Source organism: Cibotium barometz, chromosome 56 (genome assembly GCF_041138505.1).
Source record: "Cibotium barometz isolate CiBa-2024 chromosome 56, ASM4113850v1, whole genome shotgun sequence".
Lineage (NCBI taxonomy): Eukaryota > Viridiplantae > Streptophyta > Polypodiopsida > Cyatheales > Cibotiaceae > Cibotium > Cibotium barometz.
In genome coordinates, this window is record NC_141101.1 from 27,527,578 (window position 1) to 27,546,418 (window position 18,841).

Consider the following 18,841-nt stretch of genomic DNA (forward strand, 5'->3'; position numbering starts at 1 on the left):
ATCTCCAACCTTTGGCCATCCACCTTTTTAGATTCCCCATCGACAATCATAGCCTCCTGATTATTGATGAAACAATTCAAGTCTGACAAACTCTGCAATGCGTCTTGACAAAAAAGATCCCAGATGACCTCTGACTAGGCCCCTGTGCTAATGGAGTGATATTAACAGCCTGCATACCTGGGGTCATCTCCACTTTGAACTCTCCCCTAGAACTCTCCCCCACTTTCTTTGGAAAGAATGTAATAGACCTCCTCTGTGCCTTCGACTTAGATGCCATCGATGGTTGAGGAAACAAGGACAACTTGCCTACACCTTGCGGCAAACCAAGACTTCCTTCATGCTCCTGTGATCCCAAATGCACACCACTCTTCCCTTTATCAAAAGACACTGTTTCCTAGACCAATTTCCGCTTCTTTAACAGCACTCACCTGCCCTTGTTCCAACCCTTTAAATAAACTCACTTTTGGCACTGATGATGCCAAAGGCACATTCAAAACATAGGAAAAAAGAGCTGACAAATAGGGTGAGAGTTTTGTCACCGAGGGAGATCTGCGCTTATCCCTGGGCTCTGACAACTGCAACCGGTCGAAAATAAAAGATGCCCAGTCTATCTTAGACCCGCGCTCCACATGAAAGACGGGCGCAAAGGCCTCCTTTGACATGTAAGTGGATTTGGCCAAATAGACAAACTAAAAGAGGTGAGTACTGCGGAGCTTACCATAATTTCTGACCATGTAGTACGACCTAGATCCCTCTGGTGCGCCGAACTCCGAGCGCATACTGGCATCTGTAATCTTCTTCACCCCGCTGGCTCGGATTATGCAGCACCTTGAAAACCTCTGTGCGACAAGCTTCGGTGTAACCTCTTTATCATCCACAATATAGCCTGCGTTTTCCCGCAGATGCCCAAGCTCCTGCTCTGCAAATTCATTCTTTTCCCACTGCTCCCATGGCAAACAAGCATATTCGTAAAGGCCAACCCGGCGAAGCCATGATTCTGTGTCCTTATCATGCACATCCAACTTGCCTTCCACCTCTACTTCCTCTACTGCGTCATCCCCTCCAGACTCAGCCTGCTCACTCTCTTCACACTCTGCAAACCTTCCCTTCTAGGACGTAATAGCTCGTCCATAGCAATCCGCATGGAGCGCATCTGCGTCATAGACTCGCTCTAGTGAGCTCCAAGGCACTCTCGGCCTGCTGAAGCCTTAAACTCTCAGAAAACATTTTGGCGAGGGTGCTAAGTACTAGTGAGACTACTTGCGGCGAGGATGTTTTGCATGCTTGAGCGAAAAGGGCGAACTGACCGCATGCAATTTTATCATGGTGAAGTGGCCGGTTAGGTGAGTCGCCCCCATAATGACCTTCCTCAAAAAATGCACCCAACTCAAGTCCACTCACACTAACATGGATAAGATCCCGCAATTTAAGACTTTCCCTTAGCACACGCGATGCTGCAATTGGATGACTCTTCAAATGATAGAATGGCTCTGGGCGGCCCAACTGCAAAAAATCATTCCGCTCTGCAATCCGCTTGCCACACACCTTCTGGAATCCGCTGCAACTATCTGACCAGCCAGCCCCAGTGCTTTCTTCACAATCCAAGAAATCCGCCTGGACTTCCCTTGACACATATGGAACAACCTCAATCCATTTGACTGATATCTCCTCAGCCTTTTTTACCATCCAATGAGGAATCTCTGGAACCTTCCCATAAAACTTTCTCAGCCTAAAGCCATTTACCAATTTCACTACCGGAGTTCCAAACACATCTCTCAACCTGAAGGTGCCTTGCCCCAACTCTTCATAAGGCCCAAAGTATCTCAATTTTAACTTACCCGGATGCAGCCCCAACTTGGAATTTTATAACATCACCCAATCATCTTTCTTGAAAATTTCAAACTTCACCTGTCTTGACAACCATGCCTGTCTTCTATTCTGAGCTATCTCCACTGCATAAGCACTCCGGATCTGATCCTCCTCTAGTCTCAGCAACTCCCTTTGCCGATGCAAAACTGAATCCTCAGGGCTCAACCTATGCTGAACTGCTAGCCGCAAACTTGGAACAACAGCTTCTATACCATAAACCAGCTTGAAAGGTGTCATCCCAGGTGACGACTTTATATGCTGTCCGGAATGACCATAGTGCAGAATCCAGCTTGTCATCCCAATCGGATCGATTTTCTGCAACAATCTTCTTCAAAATTCTCACAAGCACCTTGTTTGTACTCTCTGCCAGCCCATTGGCTTACGAATGATACGGAGTCGATTTCTTATGCAAAATCATATGCTTAGTTGTCAATTCTTCAATGACTGAATTCAAGAAATGCACACCCTGATCTAACACCAGCTCTATGGGACATCCAAACCTTGTCATAATGTGCTTGTACAAAAACCTGGCCACACTAACCGCTTTATTATCTCTTAAAGGTAATGCTTCCACCCACTTTATGGCGTAATCCATTGCCACCAGAATATATCGTGCACCAGTTTTCCTTGCCTTTGGCTTTATGGGTCCAACAAAATCCAGCCCCCATTTTTTTAAATGGTTCAAGTGGCAAAATGGGGTGGTCCTGCATCCTATCCATTGAGGTTGGCTGCCCAATCTTCTGACATTGCAAACACTCCCTGGCAAACTGATGTGCATCCTTGAGCAACAATGTCCACCACAAACCTGCTTGCATTATTTTCCATCCTGTAATCTCTCCTAAAAAATGTCCTCCAGCTGCTCCAAAATGTGCCTCCTGCAAAACAGCTCTCTGCTCCTCATCCGCCGGTACACATCTCCTGATAATCTGATCCGGTCCCTTCCGGTATAGTGCACCAGCAATAATCAAAAATGGTCTGCTTCTCAATGCAAATTTCTTCTTCTGATCTGTTGATATACTAGAAGGCAAAACTCCATCTGTCAAAAACTAGAACATTTGATCATACCAGTTGTCAAACTCTTGTCCCTGTACATGAAACAATTTTGCATCCGGAAGCTGATCCGACACCTCAGGCATCTCCTGCATATTTTCCAATCTGCTAAGGTAATCCGCTACTGCATGCTTGTTCCCTGGTGTATGCAACACCGTATAGTCAAATTCCTGTAGCAAAAGCATCCACCTTGCCATTCTGCTTTCCAACTTTGGCTTCTTCACTAAGAAAATCAGCGCTTGGTGATCAACATGAAAAATTAATTTGTTCCCTAGCAAGTAATGCCGAAATTAATTTGTTCCCTAGCAAGTAATGTCGAAATTAATTTGTTCCTCCCTAGCAAGTAATGCCAAAATTAATTTGTTCCCTAGCAAGTAATGCCAAAATTTCTCCAATGCAAAAATCATTCCTAAAGCTTCCCGCTCAGTAACTGTGTAATTCTTTTCAGCCGGTTTCAGCATCCGACTTGCATAATAAACTGGTCAAAACCACCCGCGGATCTTTTCCTGCATCAAAACAGCTCCGACCGCCATATCCGACGCATCCACAAACACATGAAATGGCCATTGCCGATTTGGTGATTGAATGATAGGAGAAACAACAAGCATCTTCTTCATAACCTGAAATGCCTTCTCCTAAGCATCTCCCCATACAAACTCAACATCCTTCTTTGTCAAATGAGTCAAAGGTGCACTGACATCTGCAAGATACCTCAAGTACCTATTGTGCCACTTTATCTACTCCATAAATCTTGATACTGCCTTCAAATTGTAAGGTGCTACTGCTTTTTGAATTGCACTAATTTTGTCAGAATCAATTGACATACCTTCTTCAGAAATGATGTGACCTAACAGCTTCCCTCTTTGCACTGCAATTACACATTTGTATGGATTCAGAGACATCCGAAACAGCGGACACCTTTCCAAACATTTCCTAAGATACTCCAAGTGTTTTGCCTTCTTGCCAAATACAGAAAAATCATCCATGAAAATCCACATGAATTCCGTCAAATACGGCTCAAAAGTTTTGAAAGCTGCTTTGGAAAATGATGGTGGCCCATTCTTCAATCCAAAACTCATCACTGTATATGCAAATGCACCCCATTCTGTTATAAATGTGGTTTTAGCAACATCTTCCTCCGCCATCCGGATCTGGTTATATCGTGAAAAAACGTCAAGAAAACTATACATTTCATGGCTTGCGACATCATCCAAGATTGAATCCATAAACGGCAATGGAAATGGATCAGCAACAAACAGTTGCTGCATTCAATTTTCTGTAATCGACACACACCCGGATTTTGCCAGACTTCTTTGGTACGACAACTATTGGTGACAACCATTCTGCTTGATCTATTGGTATAATGAAACCTACTTGCAAAAGCTTATCCAACTCTTCCTTCACCTGCTTTGCATAATTTGGATTCATTCTATAACGTTGCTGAATCACCGGTATAGCACCGCATCTTCCTTCAGATTGATCTGGTGTTTATACACCTCTGGATCCATGCCCTTCAAATCTGAATAATCCCAGGCAAACACATCAATGAACTCTTGCAGCAACCTCTTAAGATCCTCCTTAAACCTCTCATCCAAATTGACACTGACTTTGACCACTTTTGGATTAACTTCAGATCCCAGATTCAACTCCTGCAAATCATCTTCTTTCACTCTTGAAACCTTTTCCTTGTCATATAGAAACTCAGCTCTGGTTATTGCCTCTTTGGGTGGCACTTCCTCATCTAAATACTCCAAATCCTCTTTCATCTTGGAGACAGAACTGACTCTTGATTCCTGAAGTGATCCCTGACCTGTATCTACTTCACCTGACTTAACAGATGACTTCCTGTCGGACTTTGTAGAATCCTCCTGAAAAACATACTTCTCCACAATCCTTTCCACATCAACTTCAAATACTGGAACGACAGTAGGATTTTCCTCCATAAAACATGCTTCCTCATCATCTTCAACTTCATCAGCCAAATTAATTGTCTGAGCCATCATTGGCTTTACTAACGTTGACAATTTCTTCTTTTGCAGTCATTGGAATCCTTACAGAGTGTTTACCTTTCTTCAAAATCACTTCATTCCTTTCCCAATCCTGTTTAAGCTTTGCGAACTTAAACCATGGTCTCCCTAAAAGCATTGAATAAGCATTCCCTGCGTCTTGCATCTTCAAAACAACAAAATTTGCTTGAAATGGTAATCCATGCACCTTGAGGATTTGACCTCGCAACATCCCAATTGGCTGTACTCTCCGCTGATCCGCCATCCGCACTTGGAATGGTGCAATAAAGTCTGTCCCTAAAAATCGGAACCAATGAAAGCAACTGATCCAATGTAAACTGCATAGGAGTATTCAGTAGTTCCTCAAACAATGCCCCTGATGCTAATTCTGAACTCCCCACTATCTTGAGCTGCTTTTGCTTCTGTCTAGATGTCATTTCTTCCTTTCCGGACTACTCCACTTCATCCGCTACCTCATCTCGAACTTCCTTTTGTGCTTCCCAATCCAACGGTGGTTTAAGCCTTGCCTTTGAACGTGTAACTGCCATTGCCTCAGGCTCACTGGACGTACATTGCAAACAATCACACTCCGAAGAACACTCCGCTGACACTTGATTTGTCCCCTGATCCTTCGAAACTTCAACATCAATGAAATTACTCTGAGGTGTTTTCTCTGCCTCCCCATGCTGTACAGATGGTGCAGGTAACTGTGGTAACTGCATATTTGGTGACTGTTGATCCCATGCCTGCTGCGGATTCCAATTTGGTTGACTCCAGTTTGGGGGTTGCTGCCATCCCTACTGTTGCTACCAATTTCCTCCCCAAGGCCTGAAATTTGGATAACCGCCATATCGTGGTCGATAACCCTGATTAAAATTGCCTCTGTATGACCTATTTTGATTAAAAGGTGGCCTCCACTGTTGTTGTTGTCCACACCAACCTGAATTATTAAATGTCCTCTGCTGTCCTGCAGCATCCAGAAATACTCCACTTGCTTGTGCCAAATTTTACTGAATCCTTTGCTAAATGCGCTCCGGAATTGGTCCCCTAAAATTAGGATTGTACCAACAATTGGTTGTTTTATGACCATCAATGTCACAAATATCACAATGAGGCTTCTTGCTACTTGATTCTGACTCCTGCTTAACCCCCATTTCTTTCAACTTTTTCTCCACCATCTTTTCAACCAAACTTCCTTTGGACTTTTCTTTATCCTTCTTCTTATGCTTCCGTTTCTTATCCCCCTTGTCTGAACTCGAATCTGAATCGAAATCTGAATCAGAATCTAAACCACTACTTGTCTCTGACCCAGAATCTGAATCTGTGTCTGAATCAGAATCATCATCACTACTGTCATCTGAAGATCTCTTCTTCTTCCTCCCCTTCTTTTTCTTCTTAGATTCCCGAGAACTCCGCTTTGAAGGACTCGGATTGATTACTCCAAAGCGCTTCTCTGCTCTTGTGGCAGTTTCTATCAAACCATCCAAACCTGCTCCGACATCCACACCTGCTACTACTGCATTCCGCAGTTCCTTCCTCAAACCATTCATATAGTATCCGGCCAACATTTCATCCATCGGCCTCTCCGCATTTATAAGCCTTCTCAGACACTGATTGAACTTCTGAGTGTAATCCTCCTCTACTTAATTGCTTTAATCTTTGCAAGAATATCATTCGAAGTTTTCTCCTTTCTGAACCTGTTCAAAAATGTATTCTTTAATGCCAGATAATCTCCAAAATAACCTGCATTGAAATTGCTCAACCACTGCATGGCTCTTCCCTCCAGTGTTGCTTGGAATTGTCGCATCTTGGCTTGCGCGTCATACACTCCGTCAAATCCTCTGGCCTGCCATCTTGTCTCAAATTGAGCTTACATGGAAATTGGGGTCCTGTTTAGACTTCCCTAAAAAGGTCCCAAATTTGACGCGGAAATCAGCTCTAGCCGCTCTGCTGCTATATTCCTTAGCGTATTAGGGGTCAAATGCCCTGCAGAAGATGATGAGGACGATACTAGTGATGGAGGTGGTGTAGGTAAGCCCCCCCAATCCGCAGTGGATCAAAGTCCAATCGCCTCCTTACTAGAAACAAATGTTGTAACAAAACTCCTCCTATCACAACCGGAACCCATTGCCTTTCCTCTCTTGGCTCATTGAAAATGCCCCCATACTCCTCTATTTCTGCTAAATCCTCTGCACCAGGCTCTAACTCCAAACTATCACGTTGCATCCCACTATCTTCACCACCTTCATGCCTTTCTGCATTCGGGTCATTCTCTCGCTGCTGCAAACCTTGCTGCCTCGCTGCCCACCTAGTAAAATATGAATGAAGGAACTGAACTTTGATTTCCAAGAAGCCCTATGACAGGTTGATGAGGTAGGGCGATATGATAATAGTAGTGTAGATGGCATCTCTGTAATCATCGCCATCCAGAAGTAGATTGAGGTTGTAGACCCTCAATATGAGATTTCGAATGAAGAGTTCTAGCGCTTACAAGAGGAACTTTTTAGACCTCGACCACAACATGTGACACCTGTCATCGAGTCGGATGATGGCAGAACCATTCCAGGAGTAGATATGGAGGCACCCTTGTAGAAGGAGCTCGACAAAGTAGAGAAGGTAAATTCCTTTTACTAGATGCTCCCCAAATTTGATATATGTGGCCTCTATGGCATGTAGACCCCACACATGTGAGGTCTGTACTCCCCAAATTTACTAGATGCTCCCCAAATTTGATATATGTGGCCTCTGTGGCATGTAGACCCCACACATGTGAGGCTGTTCCCACTAGAGTCCTATAAGGGCAGTGTCCAAAGGCTCGCATGAGAAGGCCTGGTTTTGCAAAACCACGCCTTCTCATGCGAGCCTTCGGACAGTGCCCTTATAGGCCTTTGATGGGTTGCAAAACTAGGCCTTCTCACGTGAACCTTCGGATAGTGTCCTTACAGGCCTTTGATGGGCATGGCATCACATGTGTGGGGTCTACATGCCATAGAGGCCCCATATATCAAATTTGGGGCCATTCTGTAAAAACATCTTCCTCTCCCATGCAATGCTGATCGATGCTCACATTAATTTTTATTAGTGAGTGCAGGAAATTGTGTATCTTGATGAATTTGCCAATCGAGGCAGAGTGGAAGGTCTAGGGGCCAAGGAATGGTTTAGGACTCTACGTTAAAGGTGTACATTGGCAAACTTGCGAATCATGTGATAGTCTTCCACAAGAGTTTCTCTCCGAGGCATGCAGAGAACTTTTTGAAGCTTAAAGCACTTACAAGGGGTGCTTCATTCAAACTTATTTGCACTCGCTTTTTCTCGCCCATGGGGTGGTGGAGAGGAACTCACAGAAGTTGTCAAAGTGGGTAGCCATGTGAATGCAAAGAGATAGTGTGAGCTCGTGCTTGGTTTCTATCGCGTGAAAATGAGAAAGAAGGCACCTTTGGCTATTTATAGTTAAAATTTAAAGTTTGGCCTTTTCACACTAGATCGCTAGACAAAAAGATTATAGTTTGCAAAAATATTAAGATTTTAATTAAATAAAGATTGGTTAAAAAAGAGCCTGCTACAAAATTACAAGCATGTCATCTAATCTAAAATTGTTATAATGTCTTCATTTTTTGCCCCTCTTGTGACATTTACTTCATGTTGATCTCCATCTCCTTGTTGACTTGAAAGCTTGTCATTGCCTTCACCTCGATCCTGAAACTCTTGCCCTTCACGTGCATCAAAACAGAGTCTATTTTCTAAAAATTCAAGGTCCCCCATTTTCCATGATTCTGAGACCATGGTTGTCCCAGTGGCACAATAACCAGAAAGTGTAAGGGTTAATTCTAGACATGTAGTGGAATCAGATATACCTTTCTTCTCATCAACTTGAAAATTGACTCTCCCACATTATCAAAGCACATGATGCTAAAGTGTTGACGCAGGTTTGCTAGGATCCAATGCTTGCTTGCTCTTCCACTTACTCAATCCATCCATTTTGCATCATCACAGCTACCTCAATAGGCATAATCTCTTCTTCTGAGGCTTGAAGTGGGATCCATGTCCCGTGCTTTTGCATCCATCTTTGGTAGTGCAGACACATGTACAAAATAGAGCGTGCCTTCAAGAACATGAAAGACATTGCAGAATCTACTACATTGCACTTGTACACATCATCTTGATGTGACCCCTCATTAACCTCCCAACCCTCTCCTGGTAATCCTTGAATGAGGTCAGATCGTACCAAATATACATTGTTTTTGTTTGGTGCATTGGCATGGAATTTAACATGTGTACAAAAACATGTAAAGGACAAAACCAATTTAGCCCTAGTGACCTAGATGCCTTTGAAAACTTGAGTGATGTCTTGATATCACTTACCATCTTAAACTTTAAGCATAAGATGGTCCAAGCATCAGGTTTGGGCCATTCGGGATTGTTAAGAGGGAGGTTGGGGATCTCTTCTAGCTTACCAAATAAACCTAGTTTTTTATCTACAAAATATGAGTGAGAAAAGAAAAAGATATTGTTTTGTACAAGATCACTTGGGCTTTGAGATACAAACATTGCCTCTCCCCAATGGATGCATGCATAGTATAGAAAACTCCAGTGAGGCTTTGGAGTGGTTGTTCCTCAACATAATTAGAGGGAAAAATATCTAGAGAGAGACATAAGAAAATGGAGAATCATAAGAAATTTTGAAACAAAAAATCCAATATTAGCATGTCACTAAAGTTGTGTTTATGTTACACTGACAATTTGAAGGAAACCTTGGTCGTTGGCCTTGAATGTACAGGTCTCCAAGGTTATACACATGTTGCACTATGGCAACCAGTCCTTCCTTCTTAGTATACTTGAAGCCTTGTAGCTGTTGAGATATCGAGCTCTAGTGAGGCGGTGGACACTGATGACCCGCCTGGGGGATAGGCCCCGCACTTACACCACTGGCATGGTTGGTGAGATCTTGGGTGATATGCGGCCAGTGGGATGACAAGCTGTGTGACAGCCACTCTAGAGACTGGCATAGTTATAGCGCCAGCTCATTTAGTCGGGTTCACACTATAGAGAACCCGTGTATGTATTTGGTTGAGTACCTTTCATATTGTGTGTACTCTTATTCTTGTATATGGTGTGTTGAGTGTTGAGTAGAGAAGAAGAAGATTTTCAGCCTCTCACCTTGTGTGTTCTCTATTAGGGTTTTGTGAGTGTGTGTGTGTGCTTGCAAGAGCTCAAGCTCTCTTCCCCCCTGCATCTTTTCATGGTATCAGAGCCTGGTTCGTGCTAAGGGCTGAGCTGCAAGCAAGAGAACCACAGGAAGCGGTACGAGGGTAAGAGCTTCAACTACTCTTCCCTATTGTGTTGGTGACTACACCCTTGTACGGGAGGCACCGGCAAACGATCTCCGATTGAGGAGCTTTCTTCGCGGGAGTGAAGCTATAGGGCAACTATATAGTCCTACGGACTAGTCCTACGGACTAGTCCTACGGACTGAAATTTACGGGCCGAAAACGCGTTTTGGGCGCGTCTGGACCTCCGTTTTTCAGAAAGCAGGCGATTTTGAGCACTGCGGGTAAGTCATCGATTCTCTGCAGAACTCTGTTTTAAGAACTGCAGGAAGACAGATTGACTGTGCAGACACTGTGGGTGCTGCAAAAAGAGGTCTACAGTTGCCATTGGGTGTATGTATGCACATTGAAGTCACTAGTTGTGACATTTGAGAGTACTAGAGTACCACTGTGCAGAAAATACAGCATTTGTGCAGAAAAACCAGAGTGCAGTTTCTGGTAAAATTGTGTGTTTGGCAAGATGTCTAATGATGGCATAACACAGATTGTGGCTGAGAAGCTGGATAAGAATAACTTCCATGCTTGGAGGTTCAGGTTGACGAATTTCCTGATGGGAAAAGGCTATTGGGACTACATAGAAGGTGAGCATGAAGAGGCACCGGAGATACCGGATATAAATCCGACTGCTGCAGATGTGAAAGAGTTTAAAGACTGGAACCAAGGAGCCAGGAAGGTTATGTATTGGCTTTCCATTAGTATACAGGACACCATGAACCTTGGTAAAGCTTTATGAAACAAACACCAAGGCACGTAAGATACAGTTGAAGAATGAACTTCATACTGTGGAGAAAAAGAGCATGTCTGTGAATGACTATGCACTGAAGATAAAGGGTATTGTGGAATCCCTTGCATCTATTGGTGTGTCAGTAGATGATGATGACAAGGTGGAAGTCTGTTTACGTGGTCTCGGGCCACAATACAAGGCGTTTAAGACGTCTATTCAGACTCGGGAAAACATTCCCAACTTTACAGATTTGGTGTCTATGCTGATTATCGAAGAGAAGAACTTGGGTGAAGACCAACAGGCTTCACAAAGTAAAAACAGTTCAGAGCAACAGGCTTTCTACACGAGTTCAGGAAGAGGACGAGGTAGAGGAGGCCGTGGACGCGGTCAAGGAGGTGGCCGAACAGGTAATCAGAATTATGGTCAGCAGCAGCAACAACAACAACAGTCCCAGAATCAACAACAACAACAACACGCAGGTGGAAGAGGCAGATTCAGAGGCAGGGGGAGTCAAAGAGGCCATGGAAATTGGCAAAGGCAATATAATGATACACGTGAATGCTATTATTGTGGTAAGCCTGGACATGTGCAGTCAGAATGTTATAAGAAGCAGGCTGACATGCAAAATGGGAAAGTGCAGCAAAACAACTATGCATCCTCAAGCAGAAATAATGAGGATAATGAAAGGTTGTTTGTTATGCAGCATGTTGTGAATGCCATGTCTGAAAATGTTGATGCAGCACAAAAAGATAATGTATGGTATGTGGATTCAGGCGCTTCGAACCACATGACGAGTCATGGGGAGTGGTTCAAGGAGATGAAAAACCCGGAAAGGCCAGGTTTTGTGGAAACAGGGGATGACACTGCTCATCCAATTGCCCACGTTGGAGATGTGCCATTGTCTATGCAGGATGGCAAAGTGAAGTACCTTGCAGATGTACTTCATGTACCAAACATAACAAAGAATCTGGTTTCAGTTGGCCAGATGATTGAGCAGGGTTTGCAGGTTCGGTTTAACCCTGATGGGTGTTATGTTGAAGATTTTAAAGACAAGTGCAGGTTGGTTGCAAAAGGCAACAGAGTGGGCAGAATGTTTACGTTGAATGTAGACATGCCTGAAATGAGTGCTGCAATGTTTGCAAATGGTTCAGGAGTTGTTGCAGACACAGACATATGGCATAAAAGAATTGGACATGTAAATGTTCAGAGATTGAAGTCTATGCAGACAAAAGGAATTGTGACAGGGCTGCCAAAATTTAAAGTGGAAGGTATGCAGAAAATCTGTGAAGCATGCCAATTTGGGAAGCAAACAAAGCATGTGTTTCCACGTAACAGATATGTGAGCAGAAATGCACTAGATCTTGTGCATTCAGATGTATGGGGTCCTACGAAGACCGTGTCTATGGGAGGCTGCAGGTACTATGTCACTTTCATTGATGACCACACAAGGAAAGTGTGGGTGTATTTCATGAAGGAGAAGAGTGAGGTGTTTACTCACTTTCAGAATTTCAGAGTTTTGGTTGAAAAGCAAACAGGGAAATATGTAAAGTGCCTAAGATCAGATGGAGGGGGAGAGTACTTCTCCAATGAGTTCTCTGAATTTTTGAAGAAGAATGGTATTCGGAGACAGTTTACATGCAGATACACTCCGCAGCAAAATGGAGTTGCTGAGCGAAAAAACAGGCACATTGCTGAGATTGCGTGAGCATTAATGGAAGAGAAGAATATGCCGCATTGCTATTGGGCTGAGGCTGTTTCTACAGCAGTATACATCATGAACAGGACTCCAACTGCAGCCATACATGATGTAACTCCAGAGGAGAGGTTTACTGGCAGAAAACCAGATTTGTCTCATCTGAAAGTTTTTGGATGCATTGCATATATGCATGTGCCAGATGAGCTGAGAACTAAGCTGGATCCGAAAGCTGAAAAATGTGTGTTTATTGGATATTCCCTTGAGCAAAAGGGATACAGGTGTTATAATCCTGCTACACGTGAGTTGAGGGTAAGCAGGGATGTTGTCTTTGATGAGATGAGCAGCTGGTATGCTGCTGAAAAAGAAGCTGTTGGGGCTGATGTGAGTGGAAGTGTGGTTGCACAGAATGCAGGTCAGCAATCACAGTCTTTGAGTGGACCAGGAGAGTCCTCATCTAGTGGGTCTGTTGATAGACCATGGAGTGGCAGGCTGCGTCATAATACCAGTCCTGCAAATGTGATTAGTACATCACGTAAAGGAAAAGAGAAAGTGGTTGAGCCCCTTGGTATGCCTGACATTTCTGCAGGGCATTCTCATGTTGATGGAGAGTCTAGTGGCTCAGATATGAGCCTTGATGAGGAGCTTGGGATCCCAGCTATGAGAACACCTGGTGTAAAGAAGGCTATGGAAGCCATGAATGAGAAGCTGCGAAGATCTGGGAGAGTGAGAAATCCTGTGCAGAGATTTACCTATGATGGTTATGTGGCACATCACTATGCATATATGGCAAAGGTTGTGCAGGTTGTTGAGCCCACATGCATTGATGAGGCTGTTGGAAATGTGTGTTGGGAGAAAGCTATGGATGAGGAGATGGATGCACTATATGGAAATGAAACTTGGGACTTAGTGCAATTGCCTGAAGGCAAGAAAGCCATTGGATGCAAGTGGGTGTACAAAGTTAAACATAACAGTGATGGAAGCATAAATAGGTACAAGGCTAGATTGGTAGCCAAAGGATATGCGCAGACATATGGGATTGATTATGAGGAAACTTTCAGCCCAGTTGCCAAGATGGCAACGATGAGAGTTGTGATAGCAGTGGCTGCGTCAAAGCAATGGTCTTTACATCAGATGGATGTAAAGAATGCATTCTTGCATGGGGATTTGCAAGAAGAGGTGTATATGCTGCAGCCACCTGGTTATGAGGATGAGGGTCACCCCGAGCATGTTTGCAGGTTGAAGAAAGCCTTGTATGGCTTAAAGCAAGCACCAAGAGCATGGTCTGACAAGATTTCCGAATATCTTATCACTATTGGCTTTCATGTAGCCAATGCAGATTTCTCATTGTATGTGAGACATGGTGATAAAGGGGTTGTGCTTGTTGTCATCTATGTAGATGACTTGATCATTACGGGGGACCATGATGCAGAGATCTTTGATGTAAAGATCCTGCTTAAACAAAAGTTCGAGATGAAGGATTTGGGGGAGCTCAGATATTTCTTGGGCATTGAGGTGATTAGGTCACCACATGGTATTGGATTACTGCAGAGACAGTATGGCTTGGACATGTTGTCCATTTGTGAGTGTGTGTGTGTGCTTGCAAGAGCTCAAGCTCTCTTCCCCCCTGCATCTTTTCAGTAGCCACCCTTTCCAATGATGTAGCATATTCCTCAGTTGACGCACTTAATGTGGTCCCTTAGAGCTTGGTTGCATGTAGACCCAAGCCCCAACCCTGAATCTTGTTGGAGCCCAAACTCCATTCTCAGCCCAAACTCCATTCTCATCTCTTGTGTTATGCAGCATAAGCTCTTCCACCTTCTCCCTAGGTCTTCTCACATTATTGGAAGAGGCCATGGTGGTAAGAAAAGAGAAGAAGGGAAAAGAAAAGCTTGTTTTACAACAGAGGAGTGGAGAGGAGAGAAAGTTCAGGGTTTTCAGTGCAGCAATGGAAAGCTTAAAAGAGGGTTAGAGTTTGAGAATAGGCTTCCTGAACCTAGAGTAGACTAAAGAGGGATAGAGTTTTTGGCAACAATGGAGAGGAAGGGAGCTTGAGAGAGAGAGAGAGAGGGAGATTGAGAGGGATGGAGCTTGAGAAGGAGGGAGAGCTTGAGAGGGATGGAGTTTTTGCAGCAATGGAGAGCTTAGAAAAGGAAGAAAGAGGGAGAGGGAGCTTGAGACTGAGGGAAAGCTTGAGAGAGGTATGGAGTTTTTGCAGCAATGGAGAGCTTAGAAGAGGAAGAAAGGGTTTCAAAATGAGCTTTCCAAACCTAGAGTATGTTGGGGGAAGTTTGAGAGGGAAAACACACTTTTGGAAAAAAATTAAAAATTTTTAATTTTTAGGGTTTTTAATCTGTGCGATTCTGGGTGGGGGGACCTCTAAGTTTGGGCCCAGGAGGTAGGGGGACAAGAGTAGTAATTAGGCCCCATTAGCAAACCAAAGCCTAGGCCCCATAGGGTCAAAGAAGTCAAAAATGTGCACCTAGCCCTCTTCCTATTGGTCAATTCCTAATTAAAATTTAATCCAAGAGGCCCTCTTTGGGTCCAAAAAATTCCTAATGATGAGAACGGATGTGATGTGAATGGATGTGATGTGGATTGGGGTAATTGTGAATGGATGGGATGTGATGTGAATGGATGTGATGTGATGTAATATGGATCCAGGTAGTTGTGAATGGATCGAGGTAGTTGTGAATGGATGAGATGTGATGTGAATGGATGTGATGTGATGTGATGTGGATATGGGTAGATGAGAATGGATGAGATGTGATGAGGATAGATGTGATGGGATGTAATATAATGTGATTGGATGAGAATGGATGAAGGACGATGGGAATACATATGATTGAAGATGAGAGCTCATTAGAAACTATATTTATGACTTGTTTTTAAATGACTGTTTTATGTCAAGAATACTGGGGAAGCATTTTGACCATCTTGTGAATGAGGCCGTGACCTAAGTGATAAAGTTGCAACAGCTGATGGAGAGTTAACGGAGGATGTCTCGCGTAGCAAGGTCGCTCGATCGAGGTCTTGACTGGCCTCGGTTCGATTTAAATGGTGAGCTTCCGGTACGGTGGATGAGGGACCAAGGAAGCGGCCTATGAGTGAAGCGCTAGATGACCTGTGAGAAGGATCCTAGAGGGTGTTGACCATATGCTGCTTGGGCTCTGGGTCGCCGAAGATACCCACGCGTGCGTCAAGAAAGAAAATGGAACAAGGTGTTAGAGTTGTTTTCTGACTGAACTCGGGCATGGATCTGGTTGATTGACCTTGCTGGTCCTTAACGGATGAGTCCATGGCTCTTTTATATGGATCTATTGGTTGATCTTGCTGATCTTCAAGGGAGAGTCCATCTGGATTTTCATCTGGATTTTTATAAGTGAATATATTTTCGAGTACTATGAGCTAGGAACTATTAAAAAGGCCCCTGATGAGTGGATAGGTGGTGAGCATTCTGGTTGATCTTGCTGATCTTCAAGGGAGAGTCCATCTGGATTTTTATAAGTGAATATATTTTCGAGTACTATGAGCTAGGAACTATTAAAAAGGCCCCTGAGTGGATAGGTGGTGAGCATTCTGGTTGTTGCCAATGATGCCATAGGTACACCGATGAAAGAATGATTGGAAATTAGAATTCAACCGGATATTGTGGGAGATTATGATCAGTGATACTATGGTTTCATTAAAATATTGTTTTAAAGATAGCTGAATCTGTGAAACACGCAATTTCAAATTGGGTGTGTAAGTGGTGCGACTATCTTGAAGTTTGCATGAAGCATCGCATAGGGGACCTGGGAGCTCTTTTCCTGGTACCCGGGACCAAACATAACCAAATTCCTAAATGGATCCTATCACTAGAGTGGTTGGGCGGTTGGCTAACCCATGGGACTGGATGGGGTTAGGCTGGACTGATGGATCCCTAAAATGAGACTCAATTCTGTTATGGTACGATAGATGAAGCAAATCTCGGATAGTCTTGTTCTATGGAAAAGAATCAATGGCTGTGTCTCTCGAGATGAGGAAAAAAGCGTTGGTCTCTATGATCCAAGTGCAGGTTTCTTCCTTGATCTGACCATGTGACTTACGGGTTCGGTCGGATCAGTCTAGTTAGTTAAGGCTCTTTGACTACGTTAGAATAAAAATATCCTGGAGGAATCACCCATGCTTTCTGGGTGAGGGAAGTTTTTTCGGGCTCGATTTTGGAAGAACCGAGGGATTAGTCTCTTGTCTGGATATCCGTGGGCGAGGCCCTGAGTGAGAGGCTCTGCCCTGCACGCAAGAAGTGCTACTTCCGCTGCTAGCACCCCCAAATTCGTTCGGGGAGGGGGTAGGGATCTTTCAGCCTGCTGCTAGTGTATCAGAACGAATTGGCTAAAGTGGATCAACCGAGAATCAAGAAATGTCAAAAATTTATGAAGTACCAGTAAAAGATTGTAATTGTGTGATGAAATTCATACAAATTGATATTCAAAATAAAAATTCATAAATTGGTAATTGGGCCTTCAGATGGAAGTACCGCAATTATATGGAATCCCTCACTTGCTTGAGGCCTAGATATAATCGTATTTATCTTATAACTCCAAGGACCGTGACTACTCGTATATACCATGGGTATAACTGTAGCTCTTTACTGACAATATATACGAGTAAATCTAAGACCTTGAAATTATAAGCAAAAATGCTATCCAGATGATGAATTCAAATGCTGGTTGATATATGATTTTAGAATTCTGGTTGAGAATTGATGAGTTGATTTGGATTCTGATTGAAAGATGATGATTCTTGAATTCTGGTTGAAGGAAGATAAGTTGAACAAAGCCACAATGAGGATGAATGGGATGAATCCCAGTGATGATGTTAGTAACTGGGATGATGATTATGACTTAAGCAAATCACTATGAGATTAGTGGATTATGCTGACAGATTGCTGCTGTTAACCTTTGACCTAGTGAATCTAATTAAGGGATGACAAATTGAGAACTTGCATAACTGAAATTCTCGTGGAGGTGTTCAGATCGAATTTTTGGTCTAATGGACCATTATTGTGTTAAGGATATGAATGAATTGTTCTGAATAAATTGTTCTTTGATAACGAGTTCTATGTGTTCTTCTTGTACAAGGGATCTTTATCCCAGGATTCTGCGTGGGTTGACCAGACTATAAGGAACCCCAGAATTCAGTTGGATCTAAAGTCGGATTTGAATTATAAATAAAGGGACTTAAGCAGAATTTTTGTATTGATAGGATCATGGATCGAGGTCGTTGTGGTAGGGATGATAACCCCCAACTCGATGAGGAAGAGCTCGACTTGGATGTTCGTAAAACTCTTCATAGATCGTAGCCTGGGACTTTCAAGGGTGAAGGGGAAAACTTGGGCAAGGCTGTGGAGAAGTGAATGGAAGCAATAGAAGAATACTTCGATGTCACCGGGGTACAACGAGAAAAGTAAAATGGCTCTTGCAAGGCTGAAGATAGTAGAAACAGCCAGAGTGGCATGGAGAAACCACTGCAAGACAAATCGTTTGGATTGGAACACCCAGACATGGAATGATCTCAAAGTTTACCTAAGGAAGAGATTCTGTCCTCCCGACTTTTTGGAAACCAAGATGAACGAATTCTTAGAGTTAGCCTAGGGGAGAAGAACTATTGAAGTGTATCACCAAGCGTTCGCTCTTCTCCTCAAGTACTCGCCACTACTAGATGAAGAACAGCTAATAGCCAAGTTCAATGAACCTTTGAATATCCTAGTGAAGAATGCCAAGCCAGTTTCCATGGCCAAAGCAGTGCAGATGGTGAAGGATTTCGCCAAGGCCTTTGATGTCAAGGTCCCGTCGAAGTCAACAACACCACCATCATCTTTCAAAAGATTTCTAGCTCTAGAAGGTGATTCCAACCTTCCACCACCTAAGAGACAACAAAGTCAAGCTCAGGATACGGGAAGTTCCAAAATGGAAGAAAGGTCCTTTTCCCGGAACTCAATCCCCTGGAATTCAACTTGAGAAGTTCCACCCTTGAACAAGGAAGTGAAATGCTATAACTGTCAAGGATTTGGACATTGCAGTATGGATTGCCCAACTCCTTTTGGATCAAGGTTTTCAGGGCAGGGAAATCAGGGACCAAGATTCCAGACTCCAGCTCCTTCCTTCCAGAGTAATCAGGTTCCTTTCCG